Here is a 13,493-nt window from a genome sequence, read left to right on the forward strand (position 1 = left end):
TAATAGCTCTGCGGTTTTCCGATCTATTTTCAATATTCTTACACCAATCGATCGGAAAATCTTCTAAGAATTGACCCAAATCAAGAAAAGTACGGATTCTTGATGTAGAACTATTGAAAAATTGAAAATAATGAACCTATGTTTTACCAGAATTCTCGCTTCGTGATTGGTTGGAGATTCTTTACGATGATCTAAACCTATACCAATTTGATATCTGTGCTTGGGAAGTAAGTCAAAACAAGTGACCAAGCTTTCTTATTTCAACAAGATTTCTAAACACCGCGGTTAAACCTAGACCATTTTGATGTCCTTGCTTGGGAAGTACGCCAGAAAGAGTGACAAAGCTCCCTCGTGCCAACAGATTTCTTACGAACGCGATTAAACCTAGTCCAAAATGATGTCTGTGTTAGGAAAGTGTGCCAGAAAAAATGACACAAGTTTGTCTTCCTAACAGATCGCAAATTCTTTACTGCGAGACGATTAAACCTCGGCGAATTTGATATCTGTGTTGGAGAAATGTGCTACAGCTGTAGTGTTCGGTTTTAATACGACTCTGTATGAATACGCATGCTTGCCGATGCCGTTTCATTAGAAGTGTAGTGAAAAGATGTGCTGTTGATAAAATAGGATTGAATTGGTAAAATCCCTTCAACGTGGGGAACCATGGGTAATAAAAACAATCTTTAATTTCAGTAAGGTAGCAGGAAATCAATAGTTTGTGTTCTTGATTTTGTTAAATTGTTTTCAAATGCACAATATTTTAAGAATTGAACGTATGCAATGTTACTACTTTGATAAATGTTACATACAACGCATGTAGCATGTATATATTATGTTGCATATAGCATGAATACATGAAGAATCGAATGATTACAAACATGAATATATGCTACTATCACTACAAAGAGACTTACGTAGTCCTGCGTCACCTATATATGCGGTCGTGTCTTGTACACAACCCCTCTGATTTTTTCTTTTTTTTTTGACGTGGACCTATGTCTTACGGTAAGGTTTGGCTAGATATGTTGTGATTCCAAAAAATCTTTCTCGAAAAGCGGTCAGGTTTTGAACGCTAATAATTTAGCGGATTCGCGATCGATTTTAAATATTTTTGCACCAATCGAACGGAACATTTTCCGAATACACTACCCGTACACTATTGAAAAACGAAAAATAATGAAGCATTGTCCAACTAGAAATCCTCGCATCCTGATTGGTTGGAAAAGACGTCATCGAAATTTGCACGTGTTTTTTGCACAAAAGTGACAGAAGCTCCCCGTCCCAATCCCAACAGGTCGAAGATTCTTTACGACGTTCTAAAACCTATACCAATTTGACATCTATGCTTGGGAAGTACGTCAAAATGTAAAACCACCAGTGGTTGGAGAATTCGCGAAAAAGTGATCGTTTGAATCGATGAACATCCCTCATGAACACACACTATTCGCCTGCCTCGGCGATAATGCACGCATCAGCTTTGAATTTTATCACGAACAGAACCTCAATGTGAACATCAGAATTCGTTCAAAAATTGAATATTGAACATTGAATGTGTTCGATTTATCGGATATAGAATGTCCGGGGACGCCAGAAAGTATTCAAAATAATATTACCACGAAAAGGGAATAGTTTAAAGTAGTGTTAGTGGCTTTACAAGCACCAGAAAGCAGTAATTTGCACTTATGCGTTGCTCACGATATTCGTATATTCAGCGATGCTATGAAGCGTGAGTATATGATGCTCATTGTTATAGGCGAATTGAACCACTCGCGTAGCTGTTTTATCATGATAAAAACCGTTTGCCGATGCTCGGCGTATATATTCATTTTGCGAGTTTTCCAACCTCTGAAAACCACCCCGTTTCTTTAACCGATGTTATGGTTTGGATAACCTAGTGCAATTTGATGTCCTGAAAGTAAACCATTTTGTCAAAATATATAAAACCACCCCTTTTCTTCAACCGAGTTAATCTTTGTTAATCATTGATTCTAGTCCAAATTAATGTCCTGAAAGTGAAACGTCATAGAAAAGTCAGCGGCCATTCTTTCCTTTTGCCAGATCGTATCTGTATAGGTACTGCAAGAATTTGGTTGGAACTGTTGTCTTGCACGGAAGGGATATTTATGCACGTGACGTGATGAAGCAAAAGCAGCGACTCTCTTATCCGAGAATAGTATTGAATGTTTCTTTTGCTGCTTTGCGTCAGTTAATTGCTTGCAATTCTTTACATAGTTTCAATAGTCAAGCATTATACTTAGATTAATTTCTTTCGAAAATGATGGACAAGACAAGGCAGGAGGGATCCGTACCCGAGCAGGAGCGAAGAGCAAAATAATGTAATGTCGACTAATTATTGTTTGTAACTTTTTGGAAAATGGCGTATGTAGTCAAACCAAAATCGTAACAAATTTTCAGTTACTCTCCGACGTTTCGCTTTTTATTTTTAAAGCTTTTTCAAGGAATCGCTATAAACACCCCTACACCCCCACTGAATCCAATAGATCCACACACATGAACAATAATTGTATAACTAGGTGACTCTTAGACTGGTAGTGCGGAAACAGAACTAAGCCCCAAGAATTATAGTGACAAACGATACTAAAAATTCACAACAAATGACAAACTACAGGTTAGCAATAGACAAATATAATGACAAAATCTACATTCAAAATTACCATACACGGGAACCCAAGGTTGAAACATAAGACAGCAGTGACAATTTTAGACATTTTCAGACAAAATCATATAGACAACGGACAGAGTAGTTAGTGAGTAAATGATAAATAATACAAATTGTTAAAGATCTAAAATACAAATGTTTATAGCGATTCCTTGAAAAAGCTTTAAAAATAAAAAGCGAAACGTCGGAGAGTAACTGAAAATTTGTTACGATTTTGGTTTGACTACATACGCCATTTTCCAAAAAGTTACAAAATAATATAAAAACAGAATCAAACTGTGTTATAATGGTATATTTTGTTATTGAATAGATATTGAGATACATTGATAACACATTTTGTTATTGAGTAGATATTTAAAACAGTGGTTGTAAGATGAGTTTAATTACTGATTTTGTTATCATATCTTATTTTGACATTAAAATGACATTCGATATATTTCATAAATTTTTTTTTATTGATTAAAGAAATTTTAGATTATAAATATTTTATAAAATGATTTTTTAATATCTCATATACTACTGCATTTGTTATGCAATACCTTAATAACACTAAAATATGTTGTTCTAAACTCTGAATACAGTCATGTTATTGCTTTGTTATTCAAATAACACATGTAATTATTCTTTTGGCCTTAAAGGAGTAAAATTTTGATATTATTTTTTGTTATTTTACCAACTATGTCAGCCAAAACAAGACCAAATTTTGATATGAGTTATTCGATTTCCAATAACTCATTTTGATATTATTTTGCTCTTCGCTCTTGCTCGGGTACTGATGCCAATGTTTATTTGACCGTATAAATGAGGCAGTAAGGTACTTACAAAAATTTGGATTTCTCAAAAATTGCAACACAGCCAAGCAATTTTAACATATCAATTTTTCGATATCATCAAAATACATATATATATTTATATATGTACCGTCAGTCCACAACCATGGGTCACACACAATTCTGGCTCTAGTTTTCAGAACGTCGCATAATCCATGCAAAAGGGTTGATTATGCGACATTTTGAAAACTAACGCCAGAATTATGGGTCATTTTAGTTCTATCTGTTTACTAATGCATGAATATTATACTAATTGATTGATAAAAGGATTTTTCATAAGCAGCACTAATAATTTGGTCAATCATTCGGTTATATTCAAGGTGAAATTAGTCGTCATCTATTCTGCCAATTTCAAAAGCAGTTTTTTTTGTTTGAAACAAAAATTCTGTTCATGAAAATATATTTGTTGTGTTCAGATAGGCAAAAAGTTTAGTTTAGTTTAGTTTACTTTTATTATCTGGTAGTGTAAGGTAATCCTTTTAAAATACTACCTCCGTAAGTTATAATCGTTATATACACAATTCACTTAATATTAAAAACTATCACTCATTTAACTATCTAATCATTATCAATTTTATCTAGAGTTCCAAAATTCGAGGCAGCCCCTCTTGAAATTTGCTTCCGAAGTCAAACGCTTGATTGTTGTTGGCATCATATTCCAATTTACCACACCTCTGACGAACATTGAGCTTGCGTAGCCTGCCGTGTTGTTCAGTGGAATGATAAAGTTCTGCAAACGACGATTTTGAAACGGAGTCAATCTTTGGAAAAGCGCTGGTGGAGTCTGCGTTTTGGCAAGTTTCCATAAGAAGACACAGGACCGGTATGCATAGAAGTTATTCAACGGACATCCTATTAGGTTATGTTGGAGATGACTGACTCTTGCGTAACGGTTTAGTCCGTAGACGAAACAAACACAGCTGTTGAGCGCAACTCGCAATCTGTTCATAGAGTTGACTGTAGGATTTACATGCAGAAGATCTCCAAACAAGAAATGCGGCAGTACTAGTGATTTAAACATCATCAGTCTAACATTCGTAGGTGCAGCCGAAACTGTGTTGTAGAGCGTACGCAGACAGCCATAAATTTTTCCGCACTGTTGATTGATAAGTGCGTCCCACTCCAAGTCAGCTTGAAACACGAACCCAAGGTTCACGGCGCTATCTACCCACTCAATGTTGTGCCCTTTCATGGTAACAGCAGGCAACGACTCGATGCGAATAGCGTTACGACGGCGACCTTTGACGAAAATAGCCTTACTTTTCGATTGATTCACGTGTAGCTCATTTCTATCAGACCAATCAGCTACCCCAGCAAGATCTTCATTCACCATTCTAATAAGCTCATCAGCACACTGACCAAAACGTCTAACATACAGTTGAACATCGTCGGCATAGATTTGTATTGAGCACCATTTTAGCACTGTTGGGAGATCGTTGATATAGCAACTGAATAACAAGGGCCCGATTACCGACCCTTGTGGTACGCCAGAGGTTATTACGCCAATCTCAGAGCATAGTCCACCGCTATATACTGTTTGAGTTCTTCTGGAGAGGTACGATTCGACGAGGCTTAGTGCACTGGAAGAAAAGTTAAACTTCGTCTCAAGCTTCGAACATAACTTGCGATGCAGGATTGTATCAAACGCTTTGGAAAAGTCTAGCAGGAGCAATACAGCAGACCCTTTTTTATCGGTTGCAGCTACTAAATCATCATATACGCGCAGCGTTGCTGTTTTTATACTGTGGCCATTTCGAAAACCAGCTTGCCAATCCGATAATAGATGGTTCTCAGTTATGTAAACTGTCATTTGTTGCTTCAACAGTTTTTCGAATGCTTTTGATATTGAGCACAAAATGCTGATAGGTCTGAGATTTGCAAGCGTGTTCAAATGTGGTTTTTTACGGAGTGGAATGATTTTCGCTTGCTTCCAACACGTGGGAAAGGTGGAAGATTCAATTATGGTATTGAAAACGTATGTAATATGTTGGAGAACTAACGGAAGGACGATCTTAATGAAACTTATCGGCAGTCCATCGAGGCCGATTGCATTTGATCTTATGTCACATACTGCGTTTACCACTTCCCAGTCTTGTACTTGGCGGAACGAGAAGCTGTACGGAGACGCGAGATCAGAATGTCTGTGTCCATTCTGGGGTACATCATTCGTGTAACTTTCAAGAAACACCCGGTTTATCTCGTTAGGGTCGAATTCACAGTCAGCTGACATTTGTTCCTTCCCTGCACCAAGGTTTTTAATCCGTTTCCAGAGAGTTCTTGCAGGAATTCTTTCATCTAAGTAGTGGCTGAGGTGGCGTTCTTTTGAGGCTCTGACCAATGCGTTGACCCGATTCCTCAGTACTTTATACCGCTGTCTCGCTTGAGTTTTAGAGTCCAACGGAGCATTCAACCAATCCTTGTAAGCTAAATCTCGTTCCAGCATTGACTTCTTGACATCATAATTAAGCCACAGGTTGGTGCGCTGACGATCACCGCTTGTCCGAAGAGGGATACACTGGTCGTGGATTCGTCTAAGTTGACTATTAAAAAATTCCATTAACTCATCGGGTTCGTTAACAGAGTACAAATAGGACCAATCAACGGACTGAATGGCATTTTCCAACTCCAAAGCGTCAAAGTTAACGCGATATGTTTCGATCCTTGGTACAGGAGAAGTATCGAAATCTAATGAACCGAATATCAGATCATGCTGCGATAGCGCCGGGAAACTTACTTGGTTGAAACGCAGAACCTTTTCCTTACAACTGGTGATAAACAAATCCAACTGCGAGCAACCCGTGTTATAGAAAAAGGTGGGTTCCTCACCAACTGACGTTAACGCAAAACTCTGTAGTACTGTTTTGAAGTCAATACACCTATTATTCCGTGTGTTCAGGTCTGTGTTGAAATCCCCTATTAGCAGGATTGTTTCATAGTGTGTTGCAAAATCGGCTAATTTATCTGCAAGAAATTGCGAACAATCGTTTTCTGGCGGATTGTAAACGCCTACAATTAGCAATTTCTCTGAGTTAATTCGCAATTCTAGCGCCAGACACTCTGTTTTATCTTCTGAATCGCGTCCAACTACTGTACCAAAAACTTTCTTACAACGTAAGTGGTCCTTGTAAAAAAACAGAATACCACCTCCGCGCGTATAGAGGCGGTCGTTGTGCATGATTTTGTAACCAGGAATGGCGATGCTGCGATTGCTAACCTTCGGTAAGAGCCATGATTCCGTAAAACATGCAACACTAACCTTAGAATCTTGTAGCACGTTACTTACTTCATCAAACTTCGCTGATCTTCTGGCACAGATACTCTGTGCATTCGCATGACACACGTTCAATTTCCCAGGAAGCAATACTGCGTTCATTACAGCACCAGGAATGCTCGTCAGGGTGTGGCTATTTAAAGAGGGCATTGAGTATGCAATGGGAAGCAACTTTCAAGGGGCTGAACTAAAAAACGTACACAATTACTCTTATTTAACATAGTAAAATCTTCACAAATACAATATAAAGAACAAACTCTGATAGTGGAATACGTGAAACATAATTACGAAAATTTGTTGAGTTCCTCCTCCGATTGAATGCTGACGGGTTGTGCTGCCATGGTAGGTTTGATGAAAATAACTCCTAGCTTAGTGTAAACCGACGCAAGCTTGTCCGCTTTCTTCAAACGTATAGCTGCTGTTTTCAATTTGCGCGCTGCTGCCGTCAGATTCTCATTTACGTAGACTTGCCGCGTCGAATCGAAACCGAGATGATTCAGCTGTAGATCACGTCTTCGGAGATATGCACTGTAGTAGTCATCTCGTTGATTCCTTAATGCAAATTGCACCAACACTAAGCTGCTACCACCATCATTCATTGCACCGGATTTAAGACGTCTGATATCGACTGTTGGCGTCGTACGCTCGTCCAATTTAAGCCACTTGCACACCGACGTAAAGTGAGCCAAAAGATTTTCACCTTTAAGATACGGGATCCCGCTAATGATGAGCTCGTTTCTGTTCTCCAGGTTGTTTATTGTTGTGGAAATTCCATCTACCCTTCCGTGCAGGTCATTCAACGTTACGTCGTAGTTTTTGAAATTAGCTACGCACTCGGTTCTGAGTGTGTGAATATCGTTGGTCACTATATTCAACTTCCCTTCCAATTCAGTTTTTACAGCATCAATTTTGCAGTTTAACTCGCTGCGCATTTCCTCGATCATTGCTTTCGTTTCCTGGAATTGATGCATTAGCATTTGCACCGCAGAATCCAGAGTAATTGCTTCGTTATTCGCAACGACATCCTCGTCATTCGTTGTTCTTGGCCGTTTCGTAGCACTGTTTGTTTTGATATTGGAAGGTGGAGTGCGCGACGTCGACATTGCTGTTCATGCGTATGCGTGTGTACGAGGCAGAGAAAGCAATCAGCCGATAACTCCAATTCACTTCGCAGAATGATCACTTCACAATGGCGAAAATCGAGTCTGTTGTCGGAAATTTATTGTTGAAACACTATGCTGCAGAAGGTACACACGAGCTGGATAACGCGATCGAACACGAAGCAAGTATTTCAGAAGGTATAGCGACAACTTTCGGTAATATTGCGATCGAATGTTTACCACTTTTCAGGTTTGTTTTCACTCGCTAAATTAGCAACACATTGTAGCTTGTCAGTGTTGCCAGCCAAGAATGCAGTATTTACATTTTTCTAAACAGAACCACGCTTTTCTGGTACCAAAAACTGGTTCTGAAATTGAGCTTTCCGACGAAAAATTAATGACTGCTAGTTTCCCGTTAAACGGAAATTAGCAGCTGAAGCTAAAATGACCCACAATTGTGGACTGACTGTAAATAGTCTTTGATGTTGAATTGAGATTTGAGCATTTATGACCATTCATTTAAACAAATTGAATTTTCTCAACCTGAAGCCTCAACAAACCTTATATATGCTTCATGTAGCATGTATACATGTATATGTATATACATGGATACATGCTACTATCGCTACAAAAAAGCTTACGTAGTCCTGCGTCATCTATGCGGTCGTGTCTTGTACACAACCCCGCTGGCTTTTTTCTCTTTTTATGTCCAGTTTATTCTCACCTTCATTCTTGTTTTCTTTGTTTGCCTTTGGGTTTTCCTTCTTTTCTCTCATTTTGCTTTTTTTCACTTCTTGATTAATCTTTTTCTGTCCTGTCTCCTCCTTATTTGCCTCGTTTCCTCTCTTTTTCCCTCCCGCTTTCTTCTTTTTTTTTTCTTTTTGTGTCCCTTTTTCATTCGATTTTGTTTCTTTCATGCTGGATTTTTTTTTCTCTTCTCAGCCAGCACCAACTCGTATATCATTATACGAAAATTATCGTAAATATCTAAACAAATTCGGAATCGTAAATAAAGCCTGAAAAAGCACGCAGAAGTTGATACTCTATCGTTTATAATGGTAGTAGCTGACAAAAATACGATTTTCAGCTCAAAGTTGTATAGCTGTATGAAGTTGATTGCTCTTAATCGGATCTTATCGTATAGAAATAACTGGTGACAACTAAAATTTTGGAATTTTTTGAGGCCCCTGTACTGCACAACAAACGAGCTCAGAGAGAAATTAGAGTACGTATGTGTTTGTTAGCTCTCACTCTCTCCGCTTTTTGTCAATATTTTTTGTTTTGTTTATGCTTGCCTTATGCTTAAAATGACGTCGAAACAAAAAGCATTTCGCGAGCGCGTTGTACACTTCTCCGAACTGTCACAGAAATCTCGGCAAAAAGTATACGTTGTACATTCAAAAAGCGAATATGTTGCGGCTTCGACTGTTTACCATATCCTAAGATGCCCAACAACTATTCGAAAGCAAGGTAGTGGAAGCCAATATTATGGACGTAGAAGGACATCGTTCTCTTTTTCGTTTCTTCATCAACAAGCCCTCTGGTTTGGCTATCAATTAAGATGCAGCAGACGAATGTTTGAAGAAAATTTTGGTCCCGTTTCTACGAAAACATTATGCGGATGGACGATACGTGTTTTTGCCGGATTCAGCATCATCGCATAACGCCATAAAAACACAATCGTTCCTGAATACCCATTCGATCCCATTTGTACCCAAAAACTACGACCCGACAAATTTGTTTCAGTGCGCTTAATCGAAAATTTCTTCGGGATATTGAGTTCCTTGGCGTACAAAATTAACTGGAGAGCCCGAATTGCAGACAGTTGATTGGTAGAATCAAGAGATGTATTCGCAAAGTTGACATGACGGTCGTACAACGCTCCTGTTCGGTCATCAAACAGAAGCTTCGCCGAACAGCCGATTACGGACCGTTTTCAAATGTACACAAATTTTCTTCTAACAATGGATAATGTATCTTTTATTTCGCTAAATCATATCTTCTTCATGTAACTTTGTCTCTTTTTGACAGCTTGAGAAAAAAATTCCAAAATTTTAGTTGCCACCCGTTATAATATCTATCATTGAACAAATCGCACGTGTTCGATATGTTTCGTACACAACAAAATTAAATGGTAATACAATTTAGAAAACTAGTATTAAAGTTGAGTTGGCGAAAGGGTTATGGCCAACATCTACGAAGATTGAGTCGAGGTGAGTCCAAGGCCAATGTTTTGAAACCGTTAAAAGATTGGATAAGTAGAATGTCACTACCATTGATTTTCACAAGGCCCGTTTGACAGACGTACAACATCGATGACAAGATATAGTGGATACTGGGAATATTACGCGTGTTCTAACAAAGATATTAGGACAAGTAGTGCAGTACTGTTCCGATTTTGTCAGCCCCATGTTGAATTTTGGGTTGACAAAATCGGGAAATTTTTTTAGTAATTCAAGACTTAAGACCTTGCAATATCGAAGACTTCTACTAAAAATTACCTTTTAACTCTCAATTGGCCAACCGAAAGTTCAAAGAACCGGGCACAACACACTGGTCTAGAACAGTTTTTGGTGCGCAATAGCTTTGAGAGGGTAAACTTGATTTTAGGTTTAAGGAACCTTTAGAAGAGTTTCCTGAAATTAAAAATTCTATCGTCCAGCGTAATTCAAATTTTGATTAATCCCCCTAAAAGTGCAATAAAGAAAATATTTTTTTCTTCAGTTTCAATATAACGCATTGATACGTTCTGCAAACTTTTACAGCATATTATTACAAGAATTTTTGCTGAAGACAGTAACCTTCTATTTCTTCAGCAAAGATAGAAAAATCCTATTTCTCATAAATGAAAAATCATTAAAATCAGTTTTTCTATTTTAGCTGTTTTTGTAATTGTTGTATGACTTTTTCTTATTTTACAAAGTTATACAAATAGTAAAAATACACAACATTGCTGAATATAGTATATCTCTATCTTTGCTTGTTTAGGAGTTTAGTGTCTAGTATTTTATAAGTGACCATGATTTTTTGTATTTAGTTTAATGACAGTTAATGTTTATTTATTATGTAGTATGTGATGTGAATTGTAATTATGTATTTTTGTGAAGATGATGGAGTTTTTATGCCTACGTGAGGATGGCCTCAGCTTGGCTTTTCCCCATCCAACCATTGCTCCATGTAGACCTATTAGGTCGGATGGATAGAAAATTAATAAATAAATAAATAAATAAATAAACTATAGAACTTTTACTGTAAAAATACCCTAATTTTGACGCCGATTTACTCTCAAGAAGGGATCATTTTATTCAAAACTCTCCCCAGACAATCAGAATAGTTTCAAGCAGACTGAAAAGTTTTATAAATCTTGTTTAAAAGCACTAAAGTTAAACAAAATTTATAGGCTGACAAAATCGGGATAAAAAGCTGGTAAAATCGGGGGTAGACAAAATCGGGAGCTGACAAAGTCGGAACATTACTGTATTTTATGTTTTATGTCGTCATATTACTAAACGGATAGCGATTTTCTTTATCAGGCTATGTACGACAATTAATGAATTTCAATATAACAAGCAAGAATGATTTAACGACTGCAGCAGCAATGTAAAGTATCTATAATTGACCTGAAATAATATTTATTGAATTGTTCGTTTTACGAATGGGGAGGATGTGGCATCCTGGAATTTATAACCTACTAGAGGATTTGTCTGTAATGTGTAATGCGGGTTGTTTACACATTACTTAGGTAGTTGTCGGTAGAGTGTAACGGGACAGAGGAAAAGGGTCAGAGTGAGTTGACAGCTCAGTCAGTCAATCGTGAGATGGTGAACAAGCAGGATCTCACAACCTGTATCGAATTTCCGTACTTAAATTGCGGCTCAGCATTTTGTTGTTAAAACTTTCATGAAAAGCTATCAACCAGATGTATCTGCTACAGAAAGTTGACGACTGGAGAATCGTCAATTGGCAGTCAATTTCCGGAACAATGTGAGCTCCTGTCCGGGACTGTTTCGTTACTACACGAGAAAGTGCATAATCCTTTCTCCGCTTCCTGTGAGATTTCCTGCGCATCAAACTGCTGCTATTTCAATCAAAGCAAACGTAGACCGTACAGACGGTATAGCCGTTGCACGGCCTGCCTGCTGATAACAGGTGAAACGAGTAGGCATTCATCAAGTGTTCTTTGCCAGCACGGGAACCCACCTGCGGCAATCGGCAAGTTGTGACTGTTGTTTTCGTTCCGTGTTTTTGAATCGTCACAACCAGCAACAGGCCTGCTGGCTGGCCACCATTTGGTATGTATTCGAAACCAAAACATTCGGTGCGCTGTCGAATCGCATCATCAAGCTATCACATCACTAATTTACAAATTAATCGTTTTCGCCGGTTTCCCACTATCATTAGACGCCAGATTTCGCCAATCGCTCTGCATATTTCGTTCGCTATTCCGTGCAGTTGTGCTCCTCGTAGCTCGGGTGGGTTGTTCCTCCTCCTTCGCCTTCGCATTCACATTAGCATAACGCCAGCAAACGTTATTATTACGCTTCATTCTCCGATTACACCCGTGTGCTAGATCATAAAGTACGTAGATACCGTTTAGCGTGTTATGCAAGAACACGACCACGAAGAAGGAAGAACGTTTGTAGCCTCCCAAACAACAAGGCCGTTTATTGATTCCCCTTACAGATAGCAGGCGGTGTAGCTAATTGCTAGCGTTTAACTTAGTTACAATTGATGCTTTTCTATCAACCCCGCAACGCAAACGTGACCGCAAGGAGGAACCCTCCAATTCTCCGACGGCGATATTTCGACTCTGGGGGGAGTGGGCCTGAAATCAATAAACGGTAATTATCGCCAGTAACTACCGCGCCGGCATGCTTTGTTAGTTAAATATGAAGAAATAACCAGCCCAGCTGGGGCCGTTCTTGTTCTATTGTGTATTGCTAACACTAAATCAATCCAACTGCGAAGCAAAGGAACGCATACCAGTGCGAGTCTCCTTTGCCTCGCCTGCGGGCCTCTGACTCTGACTGACAGGAAAGTTGTAGGCTTTTTCCGATGACATCCAATTAATGTCCGTAGGTACCTTGTGGTTCGATTATGAGTTTGGCACACGTACACGCCCCAACATTAGCAAACACACGACAGGAGGAGAACCAACAAACCGGGGGAAATATCAAACCGAAAAAGTTCCGTTCTGCTGTGACCATCACAAGTAGAATGATTTAATAGAACCTGACAAGATAATCGAAAGCGTGGAAATATTTTTTTCCAGGAAAGATACCTTTTACTACACATTCCTGTAACCATAGCGTGTGACCCTGCCAATAAAAGCTTTCAAACCAATACTTATTGAACGGAAAGCACTCCACAATGCTCGGGCCTGATTCGGGCACGATTTCTATGTCAAGGATAGTCTTAATTGACGGGGGTTATGCCCTGCAATTATTCCGTCGCCAGCTGCTAGGAGAAGTTACTTGCATTAAACTTGGAACCAAGTTTGACAGTTCTGGCATGTTTGTAGTTGTTTGCTCACGTGCTATTTTCGGCGACGAAACAATGCGGGCCACCACCACCACCACCACCACCACCACCACCACCACCACCACCACCAC

Source organism: Sabethes cyaneus, chromosome 1, assembly GCF_943734655.1.
Source record: "Sabethes cyaneus chromosome 1, idSabCyanKW18_F2, whole genome shotgun sequence".
In the NCBI taxonomy this organism is placed as follows: domain Eukaryota; kingdom Metazoa; phylum Arthropoda; class Insecta; order Diptera; family Culicidae; genus Sabethes; species Sabethes cyaneus.